Below are 12,534 nucleotides of genomic sequence, written 5' to 3'. Positions count from 1 at the left end.
GAGACTCTATAAGGACGAGGATATGCAGCAAGCAGTTACGGACTTTTTCACGTAGCAGGACACGGTGTTTTACCAGACTAGTATCTTCAACCCGGTGCGTGGGTGGGATGATTATCTCAATGCTCCTAGTGATATTGCCTGATAGGCATACCGATTCCGGACTGCATGGCCGTTTTGACCGTCCCTTCTGCGTCCAAAAAATAACGGAGGACGTTGGCTGGAAGGAGTTTGCCATGGAAAGGTATTCGTTTCTGGCCTTATCAAACCAGTCAGAAGACAGATGATTCCCCTTCACCAGAAAATAAAACGCCGATGACAATATGGCTTCAAGGTTTTGTACCTCTGAGAGTAGTCCGACGATTCGAATTCGTGGTGGTGACCACATTTCCTTGCATTCGCTCAGATGATGCCAGGTTCTTCTCTCGGCATCAGGTCAAAGCTCGGTCATCGTTTTCGGGGCGCGACACAGCAGCGTGGAGGCAGTAAATCGCTTAGCAAACATTTGCCGTTTCCAGCGCGTTCATCGCGGGCGCATGGGTGGCGGTACACACTGAGCCTCCATAATGGCGCGGGTTTTCCGTGGGACAACACGGCCAGGACGCGCCACTTGGCAGGTGCTGATTACCAGTAACGAGGGCCACAGCAGCCGGCACTAATCGCGATGATTAAGCGCCGCGCATGCGTGCTGAGCGCGCCGGCGGCCGACCGCACGCCCGGGCACCGATTAGGTGCGCTCGCCCTGCCGTGCACAAGCGCCAGTTATCTCACCCCGTCTGGCCCCAGCCGCGTGGGTGTTGACCTCCGGCCATCGATCGTTTGTCAGTTGAAGTAGATACCGATGACTAGTCGGTAGAAGCGACCATCGTCCGAGTACTTCTACATAATTACTCTGCAATTCACATTTAAGTGCTTGGCAGAGGGTTCATCGAACCACAATCATACTATCTCTCTACCATTCCACTCCCGAACAGCGCGCGGGAAAAACGAACACCTACACCTTTCTGTTCGAGCTCTGATTTCTCTTATTTTATTTTGATGATCATTCCTACCTATGTAGGTTGGGCTCAACAAAATATTTTCGCATTCGGAAGAGAAAGTTGGTGACTGAAATTCCGTAAATTTTGCTGCGACGAAAAACGTCTTTGCTTTAATGACTTCCATCCCAACTCGCGTATCATATCTGCCACACTCTCGCCCCTATTGCGTGATAATACAAAACGAGCTGCCCTTTTTTTGCACCCTTTCGATGTCCTCCATCAATCTCACCCGCTAAGGATCCCACACCGCGCAGCAATATTCTAACACAGGACGAACGAGTGTAGTGTAAGCTGTCTCTTTAGTGGACTTGTTGCATCTTCTAAGTGTCCTGCCAATGAACACAACCTTTGGCTCGCCTTCCCCACAATATTATCTATGTGGTGTTTCCCACTGAAGTTGTTCGTAATCATAACACTCAGGTTCTTAGTTGAATTGACAGCCTTGAGAATTGTACTATTCATCGAGTAATCGAATTCCAACGGATTTCTTTTGGAACTCATGTGGATCACTTCACACTTTTCGTTATTTAGCGTCAACTGCTACCTGCCACACCATTTAGCAATCGTTTCTTAATCGCTTTGCAACTGATACTGGTCTTCGGATGACCTTACTAGACGGTAAATTACAGCATCATCTGCGAACAACCTAAGAGAACTGCTCAGATTGTCACCCAGGTCATTTATATAGATCAGGAACAGTAGAGGTCCCAGGACGATTCCCTGGGGAACACCTGATATCACTTAAGTTTTACTCGATGATTTGTCGTCTGTTACTACGAACTGCGACCTTCCTGACAGGAAACAACGAATCCAGTCGCACAACTGAGACGATACCCCATAGGCCGGCAGCTTGATTATAAGTCGCCTGTGAGGAACGGTGTCAAAAGCTTTCCGGAAATCTAGAAATACGGAATCAACTTGAGATTCCCTGTCGATAGCGGCCATTACTTCGTGCGAATAAAGAGCTAGCTGCGTTGCATAAGAACTATGTTTTCTAAACCATGCTGATTACGTATCAATAGATCGTTCCCTTCGAGGTCTAGCCGTAACCGAATTCTTGGCTTTCGCTTGGTGACGATAACATGATTCAACTGACTTACTTGATGCCCCAGCCCGAAAAGAACTTCTACAAATACACTGATAACAAAGATTATTGTAGTCTATTTATAATGAAATTAGTCAAAATAGGATAAAAAAGTAGAAATTTTCATTCACTCAAAATTATGTTTACAACCCCCGTTTCAGTTGTATTACATAAAAATAGAAACGATACTCACGAACAATTACCCATAAGTCCTTTAAGTACTTGCTGTTTTTATCTTGCTGATATACAGGTTACTTCGGGAGAGTGATGAGAATATTAAGTAAGTTAGTTACTTTCGACACAGTGGTATTCTAACACAACTGCTTGCTTGGCAGTGTAGTGGTTCGGACATGCCACTTGCGTTCCGTGCACCGAGCGAGTGCTCGCCTGTGTTTACATCCTATCAGCCGCCACTTGCCAGTCATCTTAGATTACACGACACTATGGCGAATCAATAGCACAATTCAACACTCAAGTTGAATTTCAGCAGCTACTTTGCCAGACCCAAGGTCCTCTAGGTGGAATGATTTCTACATGAAGATGCGAAGATCCTGGCAGCTGGCATTATTAACATTCATGTCTTGATCATCAGTAGCACCGTCTATTCCAGGTCGTTAATGAAGCTGCGTGTGACCTTATCAGCGGAACAAGTCAAAACCTCCAACTTTGCCAGGCAACATCGGTAATGCCAGCATAGACCACGTCACATTAGGGATGCGAACCATCTGTCTATTCGAGTTAGCTTTTGCAGAGCACATGTACACTACTGACCATTAAATCTGCTACACCACGAAGATGACGTGCTACAGACGTGAAATTTAACCGACAGGGAGAAGATGCTGTGATATCCAAATGATTAGCTTTTCAGAGCATTCACACAAGGTTGGCGCCGGTGGCGATACATACAACGTGCTGACATCAGGAAAGTTTCCAACCGATTTCTCATACACAAACAGCAGTTGACCGGCGTTGCCTGGTCAAACGTTGTTGAGATGCCTCGTGTATGGAGGAGAAATGCGTACCATCACGTTTCCGAGTTTTAGAAAGGTCGGATTGTAGCCTATCGTGAATGCGGTATATCGTATCGCGACACTGCTGCTCGCGTTGGTCTTTATCCAATGAGTTTTAGCAGAATAAGGAATCGGTGGGTTCGGGAGGGTAATACGGAACGCCCTGCTGGATCCCGACGGCCTCGCATCACTAGAAGTCAAGATGACAGGCATCTTATCCGCATGGCTGTAACGGATCGTGTAGCCAAATCTCGATCCCTGTGTCAACAGACGGGGAAGTTAGCAAGACAACAACCATCTGCACCAACGGTTCGACGACGTTTGCAGCAGCATGAAATGTCAGTTCCGAGAGCGTGGCTGCGGTTACCTTTGACGCTGCGATGGTGTACTCAACGACGAACCTGGGTGCATGAATGGCAAAACGTCATTTTTTTGGATGAATCCAGGTTCTGTTTACAGCATCATGATGGTCAAATCCGTGTTTGACGACATCGCGGTGAATGTGCGTTGGAAGCGGGTGTTCGTCATCGCCATACTGGCGTATCACCCGGCGTGTTGGTATGGGGTGCTATTGGTTACACGTTTAGGCCACCTCTTGTTCGCATTGATGGTATTTTGAACAGTGGACGTTACATTTCGGATGTGTTACGACCCGTGGCTCCACCCTTCATTCGATCCCTGCGAATCCCTACATTTCAGCAGGATAATGCACAACCGCATGTTGCAGGTCCTACACGGGCCTTTCTGGATACAGAAAATGTTCGACTGCTGCCCTGGCCAGCACGTTCTCCAGATCTCTCACCAACTGAATACGTCTGGTCAGTGGTGGCCATGCAACTGGCTCGTCACAATACGCCAGTCACTACTCTTGATGAACTGTGGTGTCTACATCTACATCTACATTTATACTCCGCAAGCCACTCAACGGTGTGTGGCGGAGGGCACTTTACGTGCCACTGCATTACCTCCATTTCCTGTTCCAGTCGCGTATGGTTCGCGGGAAGAACGACTGTCTGAAAGCCTCCGTACGCGCTCGAATCTCTCTAATTTTACATTCGTGATCTCCTCGGGAGGTATAAGTGGGGGGAAGCAATATATTCGATACCTCATCCAGAAACGCACCCTCTCGAAACCTGGACTGCAAGCTACACCGCGATGCAGAGCGCCTCTCTTGCAGAGTCTGCCAGTTGAGTTTGCTAAACATCTCCGTAACGCTATCACGGTTACCAAATAACCCTGTGACGAAACGCGCCGCTCTTCTTTGGATCTTCTCTATCTCCTCCGTCAACCCGATCTGGTACGGATCCCACACTGATGAGCAATACTCAATTATAGGTCGAACGAGTGTTTTGTAAGCCACCTCCTTTGTTGATGGACTACATTTTCTAAGGACTCTCCCAATGAATCTCAACCTGGCACCCGCCTTACCAACAATTAATTTTATATGATTGTTCCACTTCAAATCGTTCCACACGCATACTCACAGATATTTTACAGAAGTAACTGCTACCAGTGTTTCTCCCGCTATCATATAATCGTACAATAAAGGATCCTTCTTTCTATGTATTCGCAATACATTACATTTGTCTATGTTAAGGGTCAGTTGCCACTCCCTGCACCAAGTGCCTATCCGCTGCAGATCTTCCTGCATTTCGCTACAATTTTCTAATGCTGCACCTTCTCTCTATACTACAGCACATCCGCGAAAAGCCGCATGGAACTTCCGACACTATCTACTAAGTCACTTACATGTATTGTGAAAAGCAATGGTCCCATAACACTCCCCTGTGGCACGCCAGAGGTTACTTTGTCTGTAAACGTCTCCCCATTGATAACAACATGCTGTGTTCTGTTTGCTAAAAACTCTTCAATCCAGCCACACAGCTGGTCTGGTATTCCGTAGGCTCTCACTGTATCAGGCGACAGTGCGGAACTGTATTGAACGCCTTCCGAAAGTCAAGGAAAATAGCATCTACCTGGGAACCTGTATCTAATATTTTCTGGGTCTCATGAACAAATAAAGCGAGTTGGGTCTCACACGATCGCTGTTTCCGGAATCCATGTTGATTCCTAAAGAGTAGATTCTGGGTTTCCAAAAACGACATGATACGCGAGCAAAAAACATGTTCTAAAATTCTACAACAGATCGACGTCAGAGATAGAGGTCTATAGTTTTGCGCATCTGCTCGACGACCCTTTCCAATCTTTTGGAACCTTCCGTTCCTCTAGAGACTTGCGGTACACGGCTGTTAGAAGGGGGGGCAAGTTCTTTCGCGTACTCTGTGTAGAATCGAATTGGTATCCCGTCAGGTCCAGTGGACTTTCCTCTGTTGAGTGATTCCAGTTGCTTTTCTATTCCTTGGACATTTATTTCGATGTGAGCCATTTTTTCGTTTGTGCGAGTATTTAGAGAAGGAACTGCAGCGCGGTCTTCCTCTGTGAAACAGCTTTGGAAAAAGGTGTTTGGTATTTCAGCTTTACGCGTGTCATCCTCTGTTTCAATGCCATCATCATCCCGGAGTGTCTGCATATGCTGTTTCGAGCCACTTACTGATATAACGTAAGACCAGAACTTCCTAGGATTTTCTGTCAAGTCGGTACATAGAATTTTACTTTCGAATTCACTGAACGCTTCACACATAGCCCTCCTTATGCTAACTTTGGCATCGTTTAGCTTCTGTTTGTTTGAGAGGTTTTGGCTGCGTTTACACTTGCAGTGAAGCTCTCTTTGCTTTCGCAGTAGTTTCCTAACTTTGTTGTTGAACAACAGTGGGTTTTTCCCGTCCCTCACAGTTTTACTGGGCACGTACCTGTCTAAAACGCATTTTACGATTGCCTTGAATTTTTTCCATAAATACTCAGCATTGTCAGTGTCGGAACAGAAATTTTCGTTTTGATCTGTTAGGTAGTCTGAAATCTGCCTTCTATTACTCTTGCTAAACAGATAAACCTTCCACCCTTTTTTTATATTCCTATTAACTTCCATATTCAGGGATGCTGCAACGGCCTTGTTATGACTGATTCCCTGTTCTGCACATACAGAGTCGAAACGTTCGGGTCTGTTTGTTATCAGTAGGTCCAAGATGTTATCTCCACGAGTCGGTTCTCTGTTTAATTGCTCGATGTAATTTTCGGATAGTGCACTCAATATGATGTCACTCGATGCTCTGTCCCTACCACCCGTCCTAAACATCTGAGTGTCGCAGTCTATATCTGGTAAATTGAAATCTCCACCTAAGACTATAACATGCTGAGAAAATTTATGTGAAATGTATTCAAAATTTTCTCTCAGTTGTTCTGCCACTAATGCTGCTGAGTCGGGAGGTCGGTAAAAGGAGCCAATTATTAACCTAGTTCGGTTGTTGAGTGTAACCTCCACCCATAATAATTCACAGGAACTATGCACTTCTACTTCACTACAGGATAAAGTACTACTAACAGCGACGAACACTCCACCACTGGTTGCATGCAATCTATCCTTTCTAAACACCGTCTGTACCTTTGTAAAAATTTCGGCAGAATTTATCTCTGGCTTAAGCCAGCTTTCTGTACCTATAACGATTTCAGCTTCGGTGCTTTCTATCAGCGCTTGGAGTTCCGGTACTTTACCAACGCAGCTTCGACAGTTGACAATTACAATACCGATTGCTGCTTGGTCCCCGCATGTCCTGACTTTGCCCCGCACCCGTTGAGGCTGTTGCCCTTTCTGTTCTTGCCCAAGGCCATCTAACCTAAAAAACCGCCCAGCCCACGCCACACAACCCCTGCTACCCGTGTAGCCGCTTGTTGCGTGTAGTGGACTCCTGACCTATCCAGCGGAACCTGAAACTCCAGCACCCTATGGCGCAAGTCGAGGAATCTGCAGCCCACACGGTCGCAGAACCGTCTCAGCCTCTGATCCAGACCCTCCACTCGGCTCTGTACCAAAGGTCCGCAGTCAGTCCTGTCGACGATGCTGCAGATGGTGAGCTCTACTTTCATCCCGCTAGCGAGACTGGCAGTCTTCACCAAATCAGATAGCCGCCGGAAGCCAGAGAGGATATCCTCCGATCCATAGCGACACACATCATTGGTGCCGACATGAGCGACCACCTGCAGATGGGTGCACCCTGTACCCTTCATGGCATCCGGAAGGACCCTTTCCACATCTGGAATGACTCCCCCCGGTATGCACACGGAGTGCACATTGGTTTTCTTCCCCTCTCTTGCTGCCATTTCCCTAAGGGGCCCCATTACGCGCCTGACGTTGGAGCTCCCAACTATCAGTAAGCCCACCCTCTGCGACTGCCCGGATCTTGCAGACTGAGGGGCAACCTCTGGAACAGGACAAGCAGCCATGTCAGGCTGAAGATCAGTATCAGCCTGAGACAGAGCCTGAAACCGGTTTATCAGACAAACTGGAGAGGCCTTCCATTCAGCCCTCCGGAATGTCTTTCGCCCCCTGCCACACCTCGAGTCGACCTCCCACTCTACTACAGGTGAGGGATCAGCCTCAATGTGGGCAGTATCCCGGGCAGCCACAATCGTAGTCCGATCGGGGCATGCGTGGGACGAGCTGGCCGTCCCCGACAAACCCCCATCCGGACCCCCACAGTGATGCCCATTGGCAACAGCCTCAAGCTGTGTGACCGAAGCCAACACTGCCTGAAGCTGGGAGCGAAGGGATGCCAACTCAGCCTGCATCCGAACACAGCAGTTGCAGTCCCTATCCATGCTAAAAACTGTTGTGCAAAGAATGTCTGAACTAATCTACAGAGAGCACAAACAATTCGACACAAAATTTAAACGGTTATTAAAATACAAGATTGCCTAGTAAATGCAGTAATGCTGCTACTTGCGCACTGCTGACACACTGCTCGGCGGCGGAAGGAGACTACGCGATTTTACACTATTCAGGCACTAAAACGCGATGCTACAACTCTCAAATACTACAATACGCCCAAAATTTATGAATTAAACAACGCAAATACCAAAAACACGCAAAGAAATTAAGAATTAATCTACGTAACAAATAAGTGAGCTAAGAGTACACGACTTGCTGCTGCTGCTGCAGCTGCTTATCAAACGGCGGCAGGGAGCACAATAGTGTTGAAGCTGCATGGGCAGCTGTACCTGTGCACGCCATCCAAGCTCTGTTTGACTCAATGCCCAGGCGTATCAAGGCCGTTATTACGGCCAGAGGTGGTTGTTCTGGGTACTGATTTCTCAGGATCTATGCACTCAAATTGCGTGAAAATGTAATCACATGTCAGTTCTAGTATAATATATTTGTCCAATGAATACCCGTCTATCATCTGCGTTTTTTATTGGTGAAGCAATTTTAATGGCCAGTAGTATAATTCCATGGGTAGCGTGCGGGTGCGCGCTGCCCTGTCAGAACAGCAAATAACCGTCCTGTGGCAAAAAACGGTAGACGAACTGATCAAACAGCATCCTGCCTGAATCGAGTGCTGTTCAGTGTTCCGTCCAGAAACACCAAAGGCGTAAGTGTTGTAGATTATTGCACCCCAGATCATACGACGCGAGGTGGGGCCAGTGTATCCCAGACGAATCCACTGTTCGAGACATCGCTTATGTCGAATGTGTGAACGAGCATCACTTGCAAATCTACTTTCATCAGTGAAGACCACACCACGCCATTCCATCCTCCGAATGAACCTCTGATGGCACCAGCCGAGCTGTAAGCATCGATGGTGTGGTGTGTGTGGCATGGGTCAGAGGGGTGTGTGCCCATAACTGACTAGTAGTAAACGGTTCACAGCATAGGGTGGGTGGTACTTCCGCTAGCACAGCGCAAATCTCCACTATCTCCCAGGCTCCATCAGCAAAGGAAACTTTGTCCTCTTTCTCCCCTAACATCAGACAAAAAGCATCTGTCACTACGTTTTCCTGCTCTTTGATATATTTTACCGCAAGGCGGAATGCTGATATTCTAACAGCCCAATGCGCTATGCAGCTGTCTTCCCGGGGCGGGCTAGCACCTAGCTGTGCACTTGGTTATGCTCCAGATAAAATCTAAACTTTTGCAGGGCGAATAAAGCTGCTCACTCCTCAAGCTCCTAAGTCGAATATTTGGTCTCGCCTCGCCTGGAGACTGGGACCTCAATGCTTACGCTATCGGTGGGCACTTCTCGTCCTGCTCCTGTAAGAGATCGACTGCCATCCTCGAACTCGAAGCGTCGGACTGTACAACAAAAGACCTCTCGAAATGTGGAAGCTCAAGAACCAGGCCGTTGGCTTAAAGTCGTTTTTAAGGCATCAAACGCGGCTTGTTGACTCTCTCTCCACCTAAAACCCTCCCTCTTTCTCCTCATCTGGTAAGAGGGGCTAGTAATGGGGTGAAACTTGGCTAGAATTTTCGAAAGAAATTTTCCGTAACTACAATGCGGACTACATCCTCCTTCATTTTTAGTGCTCGGTAAGCACGGTTGGCTCGGGTCCAGAAGTGGTCGATTTTGACCGACCCCTCTCCCCTCTCTGCAGACACTAGAGGACCCAGGAATAAGATTTCCCGACACGCCAGGATGACATTAGTAGGTTTCACATTGAGACCGGCTTCCCTCACATGTTCTATGGTCTAGGTGTTCAGGAAAACATTTGCTATAAGTCACGACACAATCGAGATATATACAAATTTGAATTTAACGTCGTCCAACACGCAATCCTAATGCTGGGACAGAATGGTAGCTCCAGTTAACAACCCAAAGGACACCCTGTTAATTTCGTACAGGTTCCATTCTGTTGTATAGAGAGTGGCTGCGTCAGAGTCGTCTGACAGAGGAATTTGTTAGTAAGCCTGGTTTAGTCTTACCGCGCTCCGGTGAGCCTCGTGAAACAGTAATGGAGAATAGGCACTGCAACAGTCTAAGACCACCTGACGGTTCAATGCCCGACAGTGCCCTTTCTCCGATAAAAGATCGACGAAGCGTAAGACGAAGACGACGGAGTGATTGCTTCCTCCCGTAGCATGTTTTCGACTAACTTCCGTTATACCTGCATTGTCGGAGGGCACAGCTGTTAAGGAGACCGCCTGATTGGATGTCAGCCTTATACGATACTCGGCCCTGTCGGTTACTCCCAACTTGTTGGTGAATTGTCTTCAATTTATGTGACTTTTGTTCCAATTAATGTAATAATGTAGTTTCCCTGACATCATTGTAATTTAATAACTGATGTAATTTGTTTCCACATTGTAAGTTCCCAAAGTTTATTGTGATTTATCTTATCTTATCTGTTCTTTGTAAAATGTATATGGCAGATCGAACGAGAAATAATAAGTGAACACACAGGGAAACAAGTGTTCGTCTCGCATACCCGACAAGTGTGTAGCTTCGCATTCCCCACGCTGGACCGTCACCGGACTCACACCTTTCGACCAAACATGGAGACACAAACAAAACTTTTGCCGCGGCCTAAAACTAAAATAAAACTGCTTACCCACACAATCTAAAACCCACCGAGTACTCTGCACAAAATGACACCCCAGTAGTAAGTTAGTACATGGTCCCTTGATTACCCATAACTGTAGCGGCCAGGAGAAATTTCCTACTCTAAAATTCAACCGCTATGTAGACCTGAAGGCAAAATTTTCAACGTTCGCCGGCTTGCACACACGAGTGGCAGCTAGCAACCTAACTATAAATCCACGTATACCAGGACCAGTCGTAACGTAAAGGGAAGTACTGTTGCCCGAATCAAGCAAATCTCACACTGGCTCATGGTCAGTGTATGCGCACACGAAGGGTCGTGGGTTGTTGATTACTGCAGCTCCCTTGTTGAGATAAGAGGTATTTGACCATCCTTGTTAAGACCACGACATAGCGGCTATAAAATTTAGAGAACAGTCTTACATGCTGTCTTAAGGACCTTCACTTCTCTCACTAGTTGTGCCGAATACCAAAGGAAGTCGCCAGTTACTGGAAACTACCAACTTACAAAAATTCTACTTTCTAAAGTGTGCTTAGGAGGGGATTTTGCAACTTAACAATTAAGTTAGATACATCACTGGCACTCCGACTTCCAGCCGTAGGAGATCCCCTAACATCATCCAACAAAGTCGATCTCTCCTACTCCCTCTAATCTGAATCTTTACCCAATTCCAACACGGACAACCTCATCTGCAAATTCGTGATTCTACCAGCTAGGTCATGAACGATGGACCTCTGTTGTGGATAACTCACAACTGAGCCTAAATCGTTAAAACTGTTAAAGCAATGGCAGAGTTGCGCTGAATTACAGGCCGATATCATTAACGTCGATTTTGCAGTAGGGTTTTGGAACGTATACTGTATTATAACGTTGAAGTACCTCGGAGGAAATGATTTACTGACACACAGTCAGCAGAGATTCATAAAATATCGTTATTTTGAAATACAACTAGATCTTTATACTCATAAAGTAATGAGTGCTGTCAACAGGGGATGTCAAATTGATATTTCCAGAAGGCTATCGACACCGTTCCTCACAAGCGTCTTCAAACCAAACTGTGTGCCTATGGAATATCGACTCAGTTGTGCGACTGGATTCGTGATTTCTTGTCAGAAAGGTCACACTTCGTAGTAGTAGATGGAAGGTCTTCGTGTATAACAAAGTAATATCCGGCGCTCCTCAAGGAAATGTTACAGGCCCTCTATTGTTCCTGATCTATATTGACGACATAGGACACAATCCGATTAGCCCTCATTGATTATTTGCAGATGATGCTGTCCTTTGCCGTCTTGTAAAGACATCAGATGACCAAAACAAATTGCAAAATGATTTATATAAGACGTCTGTACGGTGCGAAAAGTGTCAACTGACCCTGAATGAAGAAAAATGTGAGGTATTCACTTGAATACTAAAAGAAGTCCGCTAAATTTCGAATACGCGGTAAGTCACAAAAATTTGAAGGCTGTAGATTCAACTAAGTACTTACGGATTAAAATTACAAATAACATAAATTGGAACGATGACATAGATAATGTTGGGGGTACAGCAAACCAAAGACTGCGATTCATTGGCAGAACAATTAGAAGGTGCAACAGGTCTGCTTACACCACGCTTGTTCACCCTATTCTGGAGTATTGCTGTGGGGTGTGGGATCCGCATCTGGTGGGACTGATGGACGTGGAAAAAGTACAAAGAAGGGTAGCTCGTTGTGTATTATCGCAAAATAGTGGATATTGTGCGACAGACATGATACGTGAATTGGAGTGGCAATCATTAAAACAAAGCTGTCTTTCGTTGCGACGGTATCTTGTCATGATTTTTCAGTCACCAGCCCGCCCCCCCCCCCCCCCCCGATTGCGAAAACATTGCGTTGGCACCCGCCTACGCAGGGAGAAATGATCATCACAATAAAATAAGAGAAATCAGGGCTCGCACAGGAAAATTTAAGCTCTCGTTTCTCCCGCGCGCCTTTCGA

Source organism: Schistocerca americana, chromosome 4 (genome assembly GCF_021461395.2).
Source record: "Schistocerca americana isolate TAMUIC-IGC-003095 chromosome 4, iqSchAmer2.1, whole genome shotgun sequence".
Classification (NCBI taxonomy): domain Eukaryota; kingdom Metazoa; phylum Arthropoda; class Insecta; order Orthoptera; family Acrididae; genus Schistocerca; species Schistocerca americana.
This window is presented reverse-complemented; position numbering follows the sequence as displayed.